The sequence below is a fragment of the Schistocerca nitens genome, chromosome 5 (assembly GCF_023898315.1).
Source record: "Schistocerca nitens isolate TAMUIC-IGC-003100 chromosome 5, iqSchNite1.1, whole genome shotgun sequence".
NCBI lineage: Eukaryota > Metazoa > Arthropoda > Insecta > Orthoptera > Acrididae > Schistocerca > Schistocerca nitens.
Window position 1 is genome coordinate 820296096 of NC_064618.1, and position 18343 is coordinate 820314438.

The following is an 18343-nucleotide window of genomic DNA, read 5'->3' on the forward strand; positions in this document are numbered from 1 at the left end:
GACGTATTTCTGTATTTTGGGCGAACAATGTTATTGCCGGCCGGCCGGTGTGGCCGAGCGGTTCTACGCGCTACAGTCTGCCGGTCGCGCGGTTCGAATCCTGGATGTGTATGATGTCCTTAGGTTAGTTAGGTTTAAGTACTTCTAAGTTCTAGGGGACTGATGACCTCAGATGTTAAGTCCCATAGTGCTCAGAGCCATACACTATGTGATCAAAAGCATCCGGACATCCCCAAAAACATACATTTTTCAATTCTGAATGACACCTACTCACAGGTACTCCATATCAGCGACCTCAGGAGTCATTAGACATCGTGAGAGAGCAGAATGGGGCGCCCGGCGGAACTCACGGACTTCGAACGTGGTCAGGTGATTGAGTGTCACTTGTGTCATACGTCTGTACGCGAGATCTCCACACTCCTAAACTTCCCTGGGTCCACTGTTTCCGACGTGATGGTGGAGTGGAAAAGTGAAGCGACACGTACAGCACAAAAGCGTACAGGCCGACCTCGTCTGTTGACTGACAGGGACCGCCGACAGTTGAAGAGGGTCGTAATGTGTAATAGGCAGACGTCTATCCAGACCGTCACACAGGAATTCCAGACTGCATCAGGATCCACTGCAAGTACTATGGCAGTTAGGCGGGAGGCGAGAAAACTTGGATTTCATGGTCGAGCGACTGCTCATACGCCACACATCACGCCGGTAAATGCCAAACGACGCCTCGCTTGGTGTAAGGAGCGTAAACATTGGACTACTGAACAGTGGAAAAACGTTGTGTGGAGTGACGTATCACGGTACACAATGTGGCGATCCGATGGCAGGGTGTGGGTATGTTGAATGCCCGGTGAATATCATCTGCCAGAGGTGGCGTTATGGTGTGGTTGTGTTTTTCATAGAGGGGGCGTACACCCCTAATTGTTTTGCATGGCACCTTCACAGCACAGGCCTACATTGATGTTTTAAGCACCCTCTTGCTTCCCATTGTTGAAGAGATATTCGGGGATGGCGATTGCATCTTTGAACACGATCGAGCACCTGTTCATAATGCACGGCCTGTGGCGGAGTGGTTACACGACAATAACATCCCTGTAAGGGACTGGCCTGCGCAGAGTCCTGACCCGAATCCTATAGAACACCTTTGGGATGTTTTTGAAGACCTACTTCTTACCAGGCCTCACTGACCGACATCGATAGCTCTCTTCAGGCAGCACTCCGTGAAAAATGGCCTGCCATTCCCAAGAAGCGCTCCAGCACCTGATTGAACGTATACCTGCGAGAGTGGAAGCTGTCATCAAGTCTAATAAGGGTGGGCCAACATCATACTGAATTCCAGCATTACCGATAGAGGGCGCCACGAACTTGTAAGTCATTTTCAGCCAGGTGTCCGGATACTTTTGATCACATAGTGTACGTCTATGGAGATCCCTCTAGACCACACTGAATCTGGGTGTACACCAATGCGAGGATTCAGCTTTAACTGCAGGTCACTGATCAACGTTCTAAAACAAGACACGTACGCAACGTGTCCCAAGAGACTGTAGAGGACCGTAAATTGAGAATTTTGAGTTTTGGAACCAGCTGACCCAAATTACTCTCTTAGGCAGTAAGAAGTCTTGTATGCACAATGCAAATGGGGCACGTGTTAGTAAACCGCTAATGTTTCTCTGAATAGACAACCTAAAAAAATATACATTGTCTTATATAATACACTCCTGGAAATTGAAATAAGAACACCGTGAATTCATTGTCCCAGGAAGGGGAAACTTTATTGACACATTCCTGGGGTCAGATACATCACATGATCACACTGACAGAACCACAGGCACATAGACACAGGCAACAGAGCATGCACAATGTCGGCACTAGTACAGTATATATCCACCTTTCGCAGCAATGCAGGCTGCTATTCTCCCATGGAGACGATCGTAGAGATGCTGGATGTAGTCCTGTGGAACGGCTTGCCATGCCATTTCCACCTGGCGCCTCAGTTGGACCAGCGTTCGTGCTGGACGTGCAGATTGCGTGAGACGACGCTTCATCCAGTCCCAAACATGCTCAATGGGGGACAGATCCGGAGATCTTGCTGGCCAGGGTAGTTGACTTACACCTTCTAGAGCACGTTGGGTGGCACGGGATACATGCGGACGTGCATTGTCCTGTTGGAACAGCAAGTTCCCTTGCCGGTCTAGGAATGGTAGAACGATGGGTTCGATGACGGTTTGGATGTACCGTGCACTATTCAGTGTCCCCTCGACGATCACCAGTTGTGTACGGCCAGTGTAGGAGATCGCTCCCCACACCATGATGCCAGGTGTTGGCCCTGTGTGCCTCGGTCGTATGCAGTCCTGATTGTGGCGCTCACCTGCACGGCGCCAAACACGCATACGACCATCATTGGCACCAAGGCAGAAGCGACTCTCATCGCTGAAGACGACACGTCTCCATTCGTCCCTCCATTCACGCCTGTCGCGACACCACTGGAGGCGGGCTGCACGATGTTGGGGCGTGAGCGGAAGACGGCCTAACGGTGTGCGGGACCGTAGCCCAGCTTCATGGAGACGGTTGCGAATGGTCCTCGCCGATACCCCAGGAGCAACAGTGTCCCTAATTTGCTGGGAAGTGGCGGTGCGGTCCCCTACGGCACTGCGTAGGATCCTACGGTCTTGGCGTGCATCCGTGCGTCGCTGCGGTCCGGTCCCAGGTCGACGGGCACGTGCACCTTCCGCCGACCACTGGCGACAACATCGATGTACTGTGGAGACCTCACGCCCCACGTGTTGAGCAATTCGGCGGTACGTCCACCCGGCCTCCCGCATGCCCACTATACGCCCTCGCTCAAAGTCCGTCAACTGCACATACGGTTCACGTCCACGCTGTCGCGGCATGCTACCAGTGTTAAAGACTGCGATGGAGCTCCGTATGCCACGGCAAACTGGCTGACACTGACGGCGGCGGTGCACAAATGCTGCGCAGCTAGCGCCATTCGACGGCCAACACCGCGGTTCCTGGTGTGTCCGCTGTGCCGTGCGTGTGATCATTGCTTGTACAGCCCTCTCGCAGTGTCCGGAGCAAGTATGGTGGGTCTGACACACCGGTGTCAATGTGTTCTTTTTTCCATTTCCAGGAGTGTATGTCCGCAGTGGAGTACCTCACTCTTTGCAGTTCCGTGAGGGGTTCTCGAAGGTGGAGCATTATTCATTATAGGAACTTGCAGGTATTAATTTAATGTATGGTCCAGAAGGGTACAGTGCCCGAAAAGCAGGACCCATCTACAGAAGGAAGTTCCGCAGCAGGCTTAATCATAATTGGAAGAAAGTTACTGGCGCAGGTAGAAACACGATCTTTCAGGTCTCAGAGAGACGGCCAAGTTTGTTGACAAACAGTTGTTCCAGCAGTGCAATTTGAGGAGATGCCGGGAATGAATGAAGATTCATCATAATCACCGGTCAGTTTGCTCATAAAATGCACACTTCAAGGGATGCAACATGCACACTTGAGAGCAACAACTATATCGCTACCACGGACGCCGTGTACAAGCATTGTGAGCAGGCGATTTTTTATTCAGAACTAAGCTCAATGGATTATTGTTGCAATACAAGCTCTGTGACTGATGGTCATCACTTGGAAACAGTTGTTATTAGCTTAAGTTATTGCAATGCTTTAAATTTGTCAGGTAAATATTAAACTTTATATTCATTTCGAATACTACATTCTTAGCTAAAGTGTTCGGTTTAGGATCCTTTACCACCTGTATAACCTTGAGCCCAAAGGTTTGGCGCAACTTATATAGTTATGAACCGTGGTAAAACAAAACTAGTTATTTTATAGAGATTCTCAAACGGATTCCTAGCATTAATTTAGAGGAAAAGAAAGGACATAGGTGGAGTGGAAGCTTACATTTTAAAGATAAGCGGGAAGGAATCGTTTGTGACCATATCTAAACAATTCGCGACGTTGACTTCGCTTCCCCTTCAAGTCAGCGAAGCGCAGTATAACGTAACTGTTCGCAGAGTTAGACCGTTCAAGGTGAGGAGAAACATTGTTCTTCTGCAGTTTTTTAGAGTTTACTCTGGTCCACTGGAATATCAGAGCGATTGTAGGCAATTAAAACTTTCAATGACTAAAAATGACAAAGAAATAACGTCCTCGAATACGCGTTCTTAGCTTCTCAATTTATTTGTTGCAGTATTTCTTCGAGCAGTTCTCGGCAAATTTAACAATGTACACTACTAAAAAAAAATACACTACTTTTTATTCACCGACATCTGGTTTCGGTCTGCGAATCAGATCACCTTTAGGTACGGCCCCGACTACGCGACTGTACGATTTTTTTTTCCCACCACACCCTTGGCTTTTATATTAATTTCACACAACGTCGACAAATGGCACTTTTCGGCGCCAGATTTAAAGATGATCTGCAGCGAAGACTGAAACCGGTTGTCGGTAAATAAAAAGTTGTGATCTGGATGGTGTTTATTTATTATAAGAAAAGGGTCACTTTTTCCAAGACATGGAATTAATTATGAAATCTTCAGTACATTCTTGTCATTTTGTTTCTCCTGTAGAGAGTCTAAGAGCTTCCGCCTGTACTTTCGTCGCAACGTGAGCTGGAGCTGTGAAAGGATGTGCTCTTAACAAAGCAAGCAAGCTTAATCGATGTCATGTTGAGTCTCTCTTGGAAAAAATGAAAACATGAAAACATTTGCTTCTCAGTATTCTGACATCAGTTTTCATTTGTGGTCGTATAATATTCACAGGTCTTATCCAGAAAATGAGTGCTAAGTGGAAGCACGGCACTCAAGGCAATGGAACGCACAACTTAACGAGTGAAAATACCATAAAGTGAACTTACTGCCATGTTAAGTAGATACAGAATTTTATACCGTAGCATATGACATAGAGAAGTATACATACGTATATAGCGTTAGCACTCCGTCTTCAGGTTACAAGTGGCCCATCGGGACCATCCGACCGCCGTGTCATCATCAGTGAGGATGCGGATAGGAGGGGCGTGTGGTCAGCACACCGCTCTCCCGGTCGTTATGATGGTTTTCTTTGCCCGGAGCCACAAATACTTGGTCGAGTAGCTCCTCAGTTGGCATCACGAGGCTGAGTGCACCTCGAAAAATGGCAACAGCGCATGGCGGCCAGTGTGGTCACCCATCCAAGTGCCGGCCACGCCCGACAGCGCTTAACTTCAGTGATCTGACGAGAACCGGTGTATCCACTGCGGCAAGGCCGTTGCCATACAGCGTTCTGTATGTAGAGAAATAATTACCGCAGTGATGAGCACTACGGAGTCGTTGACCTCTGTGCCAATGCCAAAACTAACGGTCTGGATTGTAGGTTAGGTCAACGGAAGTCTTTCCCGTTGCTGGCATGCAATTGCGCTCATCGTACACACACACACACACACAAACGCTCGCGCGCACGCATACAGTTTCAGCGGCCATCTGGAAGACTAACCGAGCCGTTAACGCTCTTTTACGACGCAGGAAGTCACAGTACCTCAGCTCTAATATAGCGTTCTGATGAATATCGACGCTGACAGGAAGTTTATGCTTATGGTTTGTTTAGTGACTTCCACATTTCTTGAAGTGAGTATCAGAGATTGGGAGGCAGAGGCTGAGGCGCGTTAGCTTCTCAGTGTAACACGCTGTGCATTCCAAACAACTTGTTATGCTCTTATCTTAGTGTTTATAACAGCACGATATCATCTGGCGGTGAGGCTACACATATTAATTTTTTTGCATTCCACTAAGCAGTGTAATCAGCTCTCAGCGACTTAAGTTTATCTGTATAAGCTGTTGTTGCGTTGATGAAGAGAGAAGCCACCCCGTGTGAAGTTTTACCGAACATCATTTGCTACGAAACTGGTCAGCGAAAGTGGCACCTCCTGCTCTGCTGAAAGCCCCAAGTGAACTCTGCCGTTCAGCGGAAACGTAGTCCAAGTCTACAACGCAATACTCTCTCACTGTTGTAACTCGTGAGATCAACGCTTGTGCCTTTTTTAGTTTGGCTTTAAGGCGTTTATTGTTATTTGGCAGACATCTTAAAATCAGAACGAGATTTTCACTCTGCAGCGGAGTGTGCGCTGATATGAAACTTCCTGGCAGATTAAAACTGTGTGCCGGACCGAGACTCGAACTCGGGACCTTTGCCTTTCGCGGGCAAGTGCTCTACCAGCTGAGCTACCCAAGCACGACTCACGCCCCGTCCTCACAGCTTTACTTCCGCCAGTACCTCGCCTCCTTCCTAAGTTTGGAAGGTAGGAGGTGAGGTACTGGCGGAAGTAAAGCTGTGAGGACGGGGCGTGAGTCGTGCTTGGATAGCTCAGCTGGTAGAGCACTTGCCCGCGAAAGGCAAAGGTCCCGAGTTGGAGTCTCGGTCCGGCACACAGTTTTAATCTGCCAGGAAGTTTCATCTTAAAATCAACTTGAACTCAAAACAAGAAAAGAAGCTCCTCCCACACAGGCCATGAATGCCCAACGGCACCGACCGGTCGCCGTGTCATCCTCGGGCCATGGGCGTCACTGCATGCGGATATGGAGGGGCATGTGGTCAGCACGCCGCTCTCCCGGCCGCATGTTAGTTTACGAGACCGGCGCCGCTGCTTCTCAATCAAGTAGCTCCTCAGTTTGCCTTACAAGGGCAGAATGCACCCCGCTTGTCAACAGCGCTCGGCAGACCGGATGGTCACCCATCCAAGTGCTAGCCCCGCCAGACAGTGCTTAACTTCGGTGATCTGACGGGAACCGGTGTTACCACTGCGGCGAGGCCGTTGGCTAAAATTAACTTGATCCTATTCATTAAGCCATGATTAAGTTGCAGTGAATATTATAGGATGGGTGACACATAAATATAGTTTATATGCTACACGGAGCGAATTTCTTTTTTTCTTTTTTTTTTTTTTTTTTTTTTTTTACAAAATTTGTTTGAACCCGTGTAAACAGTGTGGGTTAGCAGTTAATGCTTTAAGATCCTGATCCAAAAGTATCCTGAGATTTTGCGTGCATTTTTAAAGACGTTGTTCTCATGATCGAAACCGCTTAGGTCAGTGGGCATCGAACTTTTTTGATTAAGAGAGAATACTGACAATGTAGGATCACACCTCGGGCCGCATAGCAGGAGGAAGAGGGAGACGGGCAGTAAAGTGGCCACTCAAAGATAAATTCAAATTTCCCGAAAGTATTGTTACTGATAGAAGTTTAGCACTTGAACATCGTATCACACGTCCTTGTGGCACATTTTCTAGGCGTCTTCACGCCCTGGTGCCTGGAAGAATATCAGGCGGCTGCAACAGACCGTTTTGAGTCGGACTTTTGTTCAAAATGTTCTAATGTGTGCGATGTTCAGATGTGTGCGAAATTTTATAGGACTTAACTGCTAAGGTCATCAGTCCTTAAGCTTACACATTACTTAACCTAAATTATCCTAAGGACAAACACACACACCCCTGCCCGAGGGAGGACTCGAACCTCCGCCGGGAACAGCCGCACAGTCCATGACTGCAGCGCCTCAGGCCGCTCGGCTAATCCCGAGCGGCGAATGTGTGTGAATTCTTAAGGGACCAAACTGCTGAGGTCATCGGTCCCTAGACTTACACACTACTTAAACTAACTTATACTAAGACAAACACACACACCCATGCCCAAGGGAGGACTGGAACCTTCAGCGGCAGGGGCTGCGCAGTCCGTAACATGGCGTCTCAAACCGCGCGGCCACTCCGCGGGGCCGGACTTACGTGTTAGACCAAATATAACAGAGGAGAGACCCTTTCAAATACTGTGACTTTATCAATTCAGAATTGTCACATAGGCATAGAACGGCGGATGGTAACTTTCTCTTACTGGGATGAACACGTTGGCCACTTTTCCCGACGAGTAGCGTGGCCACTTTTCCCGATAGGACGTCGTGTCGGCATTAGTGGTTCAGAAGTGAAACTGTCAGACAGAGAGAAACAACAAGGAACAACATCTGTAGGCCAAAAGACATTGATTAAACATTGATATGATAAAATACGATTACTCTTCACGCGAGTGAGGTAACAAGAATACTAAAAATTCAGTCTCATTCAGCACAATAGCGATGTATCCAGAATGAGGTTTTCACTCTGCAGCGGAGTGTGCGCTTATAGGAAACTTCCTGGCAGATTAAAACTGTGCGCCGAACCGAGACTCGAACTCGGGACCTTTGCCTTTTTGCATTTTGTTCGTTATTGATCGTTGTGTTTGGTCGTTGCCGACGTCGCAAGACATCCTGCTCAAGTTCGGTGGTTGATCCTTCCACTCAGCTTTTTGTTACAGAGGCCAACCAGCTCTCTGACCGAACACTCTGAGTTACCGTGCCGGCACCATCTGAGCCACCAAAGCACGACTCACGCCCCGTCCTCACAGCTTTACATCTGCCAGTACCTCGTCTCGTACCTTCCAGACTTTACAGAAACTCTCCTGCGAACCTTGCAGGACTAGCACTCCTAAAAGAAAGGATATTGTGGAAACATGGCTTAGCCACAGCCTAGGGGATGTTTCCAGAATGAGATTTTCACTCTGCAGCGGAGTGTGCGCTGATATGATGGTAGAGCACTTTCCCTGCGAAAGGCAAAGGTCCCGAGTTCGAGTCTCGGTCCGGCACACGGGTTTAATCTGCCAGGAAGTTTCAATAGCGCTGTACATTAGAACCATTCTCACCACTTGTCGGCAGGAAGCGGAGCTGTTCAAGGCAAAAAGGAAAAAAAGAAAAACTGCAGTAACCACTTCTCCTGTCTGGCCACCTTACCACACCTTCTCTCACAATCTTACTATTAATTGGTAACCTACATAATTAGTACGTTACATTAATTAATAACAGTAACTGAAATATGAGACACGATCACACTAAATATTTTGAATCTCATTATTCTTCTACTAGTTGCATTGTATTAAAACAGCCTTAATTTTGTTTCATATTACTTCCTACAAACGTGTACTACATTTAATGATGACTGTCTTTATACGGCGCGTTCACGAATCAACATTACTTCGTTTGACATTTATACCATTAACAGCTGATCGGTGCTAGTTGTCACGCTCATGAGTTGCTCGCACTGGAAGACAAAAAAATAAAGTACGCCCCCTCTCGCTTCTGTTAACCCTGCAGTGGCCGCTTTGCATACCCCTCTGCCCCTGACGTAAGCGGCAAACTTCACGTACCTCACGGATGAGTGCACCACGTCAATTAAAATTAAGCACGTCTCAAAATACAGGGTGATTCAAAAAGAATACCACAACTTTAAAAATGTGTATTTAATGAAAGAAACATAATATAACCTTCTGTTATACATCATTACAAAGAGTATTTAAAAAGGTTTTTTTTCACTCAAAAACAAGTTCAGAGATGTTCAATATGGCCCCCTCCAGACACACGAGCAATATCAACCCGATACTCCAACTCGTTCCACACTCTCTGTAGCATATCAGGCGTAACAGTTTGGATAGCTGCTGTTATTTATCGTTTCAAATCATCAATGGTGGCTGGGAGAGGTGGCCGAAACACCATATCCTTAACATACCCCCATAAGAAAAAATCGCAGGGAGTAAGATCAGGGCTTCTTGGAGGCCAGTGATGAAGTGCTCTGTCACGGGCTGCGAACAAATGCTTGCTGGATGCGTGCATTTCGAACGAAGTATGGTGTTAAACCTCCTGATAGGTGGTGTAGTAAACGTTGGTATGAACACGCTGAACAACTGTCGTCGATTCACTTCTGCCGTACTCAATAACACAAAAAGCTTTCTGTTGAGCGGTCGCCATCTTAGCATCAACTGACGCTGACGCCTTAGTCAACAGCGCCTCAAGCGAACAAATGTACAACTAAATGAAACTTTATAGCTCCCTTAATTCGCCGACAGATAGTGCTTAGCTCTGCCTTTTGTCGTTGCAGAGTTTTAAATTCCTAAAGTTGTGGTATTCTTTTTGAATCACCCTGTATTATTCTCTGTAAGTATTTTTGTTTGTTGCTGACAGTGATAAAGAAAAATTGCCTTTGAAGAAGCTCTTAACGTTTTTGACGTTTTTGGATTCTGCTGTTGGTCGTTAGAAGCATATTATCAATGTATACTGCAAAAGTTAGTGTACAATGTTCGTGCCACTAAAACTCAGGAACGAGTCACGTTACGATCAAGGGAGTTATATGGTGTGGTAGCCCTCTATCCCCCCTTCGTGAAGAAGGTTCCCATTCTTACCTGAATGGCGTAGTTTTGGAGATATAAGGGCTGGGAAGTTTAGCCCTCTAGAAATTTCTAGGACATTCCAGAATATTCAACAGTATTCAAGAACTTTCCAGAACATTCTAGGGTACACGAGAGCATTCCACAACATTCCAGAATGTTTGAAATGTTCCACAATGATCCGGGATATTCTGGAATGTTCGGGAATAGTCTATACACTCGGGAAGATTCCAGAATGTTCGAGAACATCCCAGATCATTGTGGAACGTTGCGGAATACTCACGAATGTTGTGGAATGTTTTGCAAGATTATGGACCATACGAAGCCTTTTTGGTATGTTCTGGAATTCACCACTGGTGGGACTACCCGTTGGTAGGCGCATATAAAGCAAGACCAGTTGTGCGCTCAAACGTCGGTTTCTTATCAGTGACAAAGTAATGGACTGAGTGAATAAAAACACACAGTGAAGTGTGAGAAGCCAAAGTGATACAGCGACTGAATATAAACCTAAAATCAAGTAAGAAAAGTTTGTAAAGTGTACTTGTTAACAAAAAGTTGATTTGATTTATGTTTTAGACAATGCCTGAACGTAAAAGAGTAGGAGATATGGCCAGTTCTGAAGCAAAATGGTGGAAACAAAAAGAACAGCGAAAAAAACTAAACAGGCGAAGAACGCGAAGCACATTTACTTTCCCAACGAACGAGTATGGGCACCGTGAGAAGCAAAGAAACTGAAGAGCAGCGAAATGAACGGGTTGAAGAATCAAGAACTGCGACAAAATCTTATGATAAAAGACTGTGAACTGAAGCCCGTAACCTACGAGAAACGCGGACGAGGACGAATAAACAGTACAACTTAATGAATGAAGCATTCCACTACGACCCGACGAAAGAATATAACAAATACAAACACGTCGTAATCAGAAAAATGGATAACATCTGAAAACTTTGTAACGCAAAAAATTCAGTACAGAAACACCAGGATTCTGTTGCATGAATGGAGGAATTCGATTATCACCACTGGAAGCATCTCCGCAGTAATTTTTACAGTTGTCAAGTATATCAACTTTAATATTCAAAAGAAAATTCCCGGTGGAGAGAAAAGATACAAATCGATCGACGCGACAGTCAATGTCGTAGAAAGTGTGAACTTCTCTATGGATTTTTAAACTCCTCGCAAGTACCAGGAATGCCATTACACCGCCTTCGAGTTAATGTTGGATCTCCGATCATACTACTTAGAAATATCTTCACCGAACTTCGTAATGAAACAAGGATGACCGTCAAACAGCTATCGAATAACATCATCGAAGCCGAACTTATGACTGAAAAGTACAAAAGACACACACTATTTATCCCCAGAATACCACTAATCTCTACTGAACTGCGATTCCAGTTTGAAAAGACTGCAATTTCCAATCAGATTAGCCTATAGTTTCACAGTTAACAAAGCGCAAGGTCACAGTTTAAATATTGCGGCATCAACCTCAAAGACTGCTTCTTCTCTCACGGTCAACTACGCGTACCTTGCTCTCGAGTTAGAAATTCGAAAAACTTGTACATACGAGGGGGGACCCAAAAGAAACCGGACTCCGAGGGCGCTGCCACTCGTAGACGTAGTGCAGGGTTTTCACGCTAGTAGAGACCTTCATGAAACAGCTGTGCAGACGGCGTCAGTGTAGAACAACGTGCAAGTGTGGTATTGTGTTTCTCTGACTGTTGGCGGGTTACCTCTGCGAGGTCGTTATGGCAACTGTAAAAGAACAAAGAGTGTGTGTGAAATTTTGTTTCCTTCGTAAAAAAAACTGCAGCGGAGACACACCAAATGCTTCAGGAAGCTTTCCAGGAGGACACTATGAGCCGCACACAGGTTTTCGAGTGGTTTGGGCGCTTTAAACGTGGTGAGATGTGTGTTGAAGACCAAGTTCGTTCTGGACCCCCTTCAACATCGCGAAATGAGAAGAATGACAAGGTCCGCGAAAAGATCAACGAGGATCATCGCCCGTGGTCGTGCGGTAGCGTTCTCGCTTCCCACGCCCGGGTTCCCGGGTTCGATTCCCGGCGGGGTCAGGGATTTTCTCTGCCTCGTGATGACTGGGTGTTGTGTGATGTCCTTAGGTTAGTTAGGTTTAAGTAGTTCTAAGTTCTACGGGGACTGATGACCATAGATGTTAAGTCCCATAGTGCTCAGAGCCATTTGAGGATCATCGCCAAACGATCGACCAGATTTCAGCAGAGACAGGAATCAGTTGGAGCTCGTGCCAGCGGATTTTGAGTGAGGATTTGCACATGAGACGTGTTGCTGCTAAATTTGTTCCGCGCCTTCTCACATAGGAGCAAAAAACCATCCGCATGAATGTGTGTCAGGACTTGAAAACAGAGATTGCACGTGATCCAAACTTCTTGAACAAAGTCATTACAGGGGATGAGAGTTGGTGTTACGGGTTTGACCCAGAAACCAAGCAAGCGTCAAGCCAGTGAAGGACTCCCAACTCTCCCAGACCAAAAAAAGCAAGGCAAGTGAGGTCAAATGTGAAGACGATGATCGTTGTCTTTTTTGATGTTCGTGGAATTGTGCATCGGGAATTCGTACCCCCTGGCCAGACTGTTAACCAGCACTTTTACTTGGATGTTTTAAGGCGTCTGCGAGAGGATGTGAGGAGGAAACGCCCGGAACTTTGGCGATCAGGTGACTGGTTTCTGCATCACGACAACGCCCCAGCACACACGGCCTTACGAGTGACCCACTATTTCGCATCTTAGAAGTGGTCTGTCGTTTCCCACGCTTCGTATTCGCCGGACCTAACCCCGTGCGACTTTTTCCTATTTCCACGAATGAAAAAAAACTCTAAAAAGGGAGCGTTATGACGATGTGGAGGCGGTAAAAACAGCTTCGCAAAGGGCACTGGACAATATCCAACTTGAAGAGTTCCAAACATGCTTCCAACAGTGGGAAAAGAGACTTGACAAGTGCATCGCATGTAATGGAGAGTATTTTGAAGGTGACTGAAGTAATTTTGTAAAAAGTTTCATCAATAAATTTTTTATGACAACAATCCGGTTACTTTTGGGTCCCCCCTCGTATATACCCCGCATAACAAAATGAAAAGTGTTGTTTATAAACAAGTATTGTAAATAGTTAGGATATGTTTTCAATAAATTTTTTTTACCTCTTATACTTTAAAGTTTATCCTTATATTCCAGCTACCACGCAATCTCATATCAGCTCCCTGAGCGAAGCGTGGTACCCCAGCTAGTGTATTATAAAATGCGACTGAGAACGACAGGGCGCACGAACATTTTGCGGTTTGATGACCACTGGCCCAGTTTAAGAAGTTATCCGCATTGTGTCTATTAGAAAAGTGAAGGAAGTCCGTTTGGAATTGAAATTGGCTAGGAAGTTGACGAATCGACACTTCTGTGGCAGCACGAGGGAAACAGTAACGAGTGCATGCACAAGTACGGCAGAGAGTAGGAGCAGAAGAAGGCAGACTTGGGTGAAAATGCAATATGGGCTCGCACTTCTACCCGTAGCGCAGAAGCGAAGATTCGCGACGAACGCCTCGAAACTACTCGAGCGTGGCCGCCTGGGACAGCTTTTCGGCTGTTGCGTAAACTGCCGGGTAGAAAGCGCGCGCTGCCCGACGCAAATCGAAGAGTAGTGGGTGATTGGCGGTGCTGGGCTAAGGCGTGGGCCGCTAACGTCGAACGCTTACGTAAGCAGACACTCAGCTGCGAGATAATGCGGCCCTGACGGAGGGCCGAGCGTCGATACGGCGTGCGGAAGCGTCGGTGAGGTGTGTGCCGGCAAGCGGGAGAAAGTTGCAGCCTTCCGGGACCAAAGTACGGGCAGGGCTGGGGGTGGGGGTTGGGCAGTGTCTGCCGGCCACGGGATGGGCGTGGGGAGCGCCGCCACCACGTAAGGCTGTACATCCGCATCACGCAGGGTGAACATTAATAAAACCGACAAAGCGCAGGGAGGGATTCTTGACTGGAAAAAGAGGGAAAAAGGACTTACGAACATATGTCCGAAAATGGACAGTTTGTGTGCAACGACAACAAATCGTCCCAGAACACAGTACAGAGCTGCTCACATCCTCGCCACAACAGATAATAAAGTGGTCTCCATGGGACGAGCCGGCCGGAGTAGCCGAACGGTTCTAGGCGCTACAGTCTAGAGCCGCGCGACCGCTACGGTCGCAGTTTGGAATCCTGCCCCGGGCATGGATGTGTGTGATGTCCTTATGTTAGTTAGGTTTAAGTAGTTCTAAGTTCTAGGGGACTGATGACCTCAGATGTTAAGTCCGATAGTGCTCAGAGCCATTTGAACCATTTTCCATGAGACGCAATGCATGCGTTCACACGTCGCATCATGAATTGCCGCATCTCTCTGCACGTTCCGGCCTCTCTCCAAACAGCATCACAGCGTCAACAGCACGCTACTGAAGTGTATTCATATCACGAACTGGTTCAGCATAAACAATGTTTTTCACATGCCCCACAAGTAAAAATCAACGGGGTTTAAGACCGATGACCTAGTGGACAATGCTACACGCACTCTGCGTTCCATCCTAAGTCCGGGGGAGATGTTGTTGAGGTGTCGGCGAATTGTAATGCGGATGATCGGACGGTGCTCCATCATGCAGAAACCTGATAACCTGTCGTATTGCCAAACGCTCATTGTCAAGCAGAGTGTTGCGCAGAAAGTCCAGGTACGTTGCTCCGTCGAGGCGCCGTTGAATAATAACCGGTCCAAGTATGTGGTCGCCAAGAATCCCTGCTTACACATTGATGCTGAACCGATGCCAGCGAGTCGCCTCAACCGTTCACTGAGGATTGTCTGCAGCCCACAGATGACGGTTATGCAGATTGAAGATGCCAGTCTGGTAAAGGTTGCTTCGTCGACAAAGAGGACTGATGACAGAAGTCCCACAAGTGTGATGGTGTGGTGCAAAAACCTTCGACAAAATCCTTCCCATAGTGGGAAATTCGCTGCTGATAATCATTACACTCGTTGCAGCTGATTGGGATAGAAGCCGCCGTCATGCAGGATACACATCATCGTACTTTGGCGTACACCATGTTGGAGGGCCACTTGCCTGTACTAGGATCAGTCTGGTCCTCCAAATGTGGTGTACATACAGTCCGCCGCCTCCCCGCACATTCCTCTGTCTGAAAGGTCTCATGATCACACAATGGTCCGAAATGGACTTGGAATGTTGTGTGATGCGTTTGGTGTCTGTGAGGGTACTTGGTTTGGTATGGTCGTGCTGCCCTTCGACCGTTTCCGGTACTTGGCCATACACAAACGCTGTCTCGGCTTGTTCCCTACACGAATACCGGACGACTCTGCTGCTTACAGTACGCTCCGCCAGTCTCGCAGCCTGCAACACACAAGGAACACACGGCACATAACCAGAGGAACTTTTCATCCGTCAGCGCCATCTACCGTGGTAATGATGCATTTCTGGACTCATGTTCATAACCTTTTTTCCTCCATTTCTAGTCAGTCCTGCAGTTTGTCGGTTTTATTAATGTTCACCCCGTAAAAACATGTAGCCGATACGGTCTCATCGGAAGCAAAGTCGAAGTGTGCGCAATAGTTTTCTTGAATTCGAAGACAATTCATAGAGTAAGTAACCTACTTAAATACATTTAAAAAAAAATAACAGGAACTTCAAATAGGGTACAGGACAGAAAACACAACACATAAAAAGCTCAGAACACAGGAAATATCCACAGATAAATAGAAAAGATCAGCGACATACAACTCACAAGCAACATTTGTTCAGCATACACAGAACATACATGTAGGAACATTTAGCGAGACATTGAGAACACGTCAGAACTCGAAAAAGTGACAGCTCCTATGGCACATTTGCTGACCATCCAATAGCCTACATTTATTTAGCGTATGGCTAATACAGACATATCATGAAATTACATATACATATGTACATATTGACACACAAAAAACTTAAGTTTGTCTTTACAACTGAATATCCAGTCCTTCAATCCAGCGCACTGCATCTGGAGTTGCTAGCAGGAAGTCTTCTTTGGCGCCGTGATAGGCTCGAATCCTGCATTCACTGACAATGTGGTTTACAGTCTTGTATGGAGCCCCGCAGTCACAGGCTGGATCAGGCAGCTTCTTCCACTTAAAGAGAGCATCCCTGCATCGGCCATGGCTGGTACGGATTCTGTTGAGAGTAGTCCAGGTCTTGCATGGTAGGTCGAATCCACTTGGAAGTTTAGCACCTGAGAAGATGTTATGCAGGTGCACATCTGTCACTGCTTCCCACCGACCTTTCCATTCTTCAAGAGGTTTGAAATTCTTAGCAACCATGTCAGCAGCATCGCCCAGAGTTGGATGACGTGATTTCAGTCTCTTGCGATTTAAAAGTGGCAGGTCGCTATGCACGGGTAGGTTAGAATTCCTGGAGATCTTGTGGAATTCTCTCATAAGGGCAGTACATCTGCGTAGATCAGGAGGCATTATACCGGTTAACAGTGGAAGCCAATAAACTGGAGTAGATCTGATTGCGCCAGATATTATGCGCATTGTCGTATTCAGCTGGGTATCAACAAGCCTTGTATGATGACTATTCATCCAAACAGGTGCACGATACTCAGCACTTGAGTATACCAAGCCCAGAGCTAAAGTTCGCAGGGTGGTTGCTGAAGATCCCCAGGTAGTTCCGCATAGCTTATGGAGGATGTTGTTTCGAGTCCTCAGCTTTTGAGCTAAGTTAAGAAGGTGTTGTTTGAAGCATAGCGTACCATCCAGGATGACACCAAGATATTTTGGGTTCCAGTTGTGACGAAGAATTCTGCCTCTGAAACTTACGTCCAGTTTTACGTTCGCCAACTGGTTATTTAGATGGAAGCAACACACTTCTGTTTTACTCACACTGGGTTGGAGTCTCCAGATTTTGAAGTAATTGTCTAATGCAGACAGGTCATTGGCTAAAATCTCTTCTGTTGTCTTCATTTTCTGGTGTTTGACGGCTAGAGCCAGGTCATCGGCATAGCAGTATTTTCTGGACGAAGTGTCAGGTAGATCAGATAGATATAGGTTGAACAGTAAGGGTGAGAGAACTGATCCTTGAGGCAATCCGTTGTTCAGCTTCCTCTCCTTACTTATGTTGCTTCCAGTAATTACCTGGAACTTCCGATCACTTAGCATGCTGTTAATCAGTCGAGCCATTGTTCTGCAGGGTATGATGCGGAGAAATTTGTAGATAAGGCCTTCCCTCCACACAGTGTCGAAGGCGGCAGTTAGATCAACAAATGCCACAGATGTTTTCTGCTTCATTTGGTATCCTGACTCTATGAAGGATCTGAGAGACAATACTTGGTCGCAGCAGCTACGCCCTGGTCTGAAGCCTGCCTGATCAACTGGAACGTTCTCTAAGATAGCGCCACTTATTCTGTTATATATTAGCCTTTCAAAAAGCTTGTAGCAGCAGCTGAGTAGGGAAATGGGGCGATAGTTTTCTACCCTGTTGCTGGGTTTGCCAGGTTTCAGAACAGATATTATCTTCACCTTTTTAAACTCAGATGGAAATTGACCGGTCAGCAGGATGTCAGTGAAGAATTCTGCCAGCCATTTCTTAGCTTTTCCTCCCATATGGATCAGGAATTCTGGGTGGATACCATCGAATCCAGGTGCCTTAAGAGGTTTGAGGTCCTTCAGTCCAGAGTCAATGTCTGAAACTGTGAAGGGATGGGTATACTCAGATGAGGGAGATGCCTTCTTTTTAAGGTCACGAAGCTGTCGTCTGATATGTCTTGTATGTTTCTTGTCAGGAGGTACTCTTGAGGTAGTAATGATGTGGCAAGCAATTTGGTCTGGTGTTACTTCGGAATTTTTTCTGCATGCTGGTGCACTTCCTCCCAGTTTTCTCAGAAGACTCCATGCTTTCCTGCTCGAGTGGGTAAAGTCCGTAGTTTTGACTGTTTCTGCCCATTTCTGCCTCCGAGACATGTCCAAGCTGGGCAATAGTTCCGTAGCTATCTCTGAGTCACCACTTTGCTGGAAGTATTGGTACAGTGTTTCACTTTCCTCATTCCATCCTGGAACATATTCTTTTCGGTATCCTCTTGGCATACACTTTTTAGCTGTTGCTGTTACT

At 46.6% G+C, this 18343-nt stretch overlaps 1 pseudogene; it reads right to left on the minus strand.

The window, feature by feature from the left end:
• Positions 1–5131: 5131 nt before the first annotated feature.
• Positions 5132–5249, minus strand: LOC126261159 (5S ribosomal RNA; annotated as a pseudogene).
• Positions 5250–18343: the final 13094 nt, after the last annotated feature.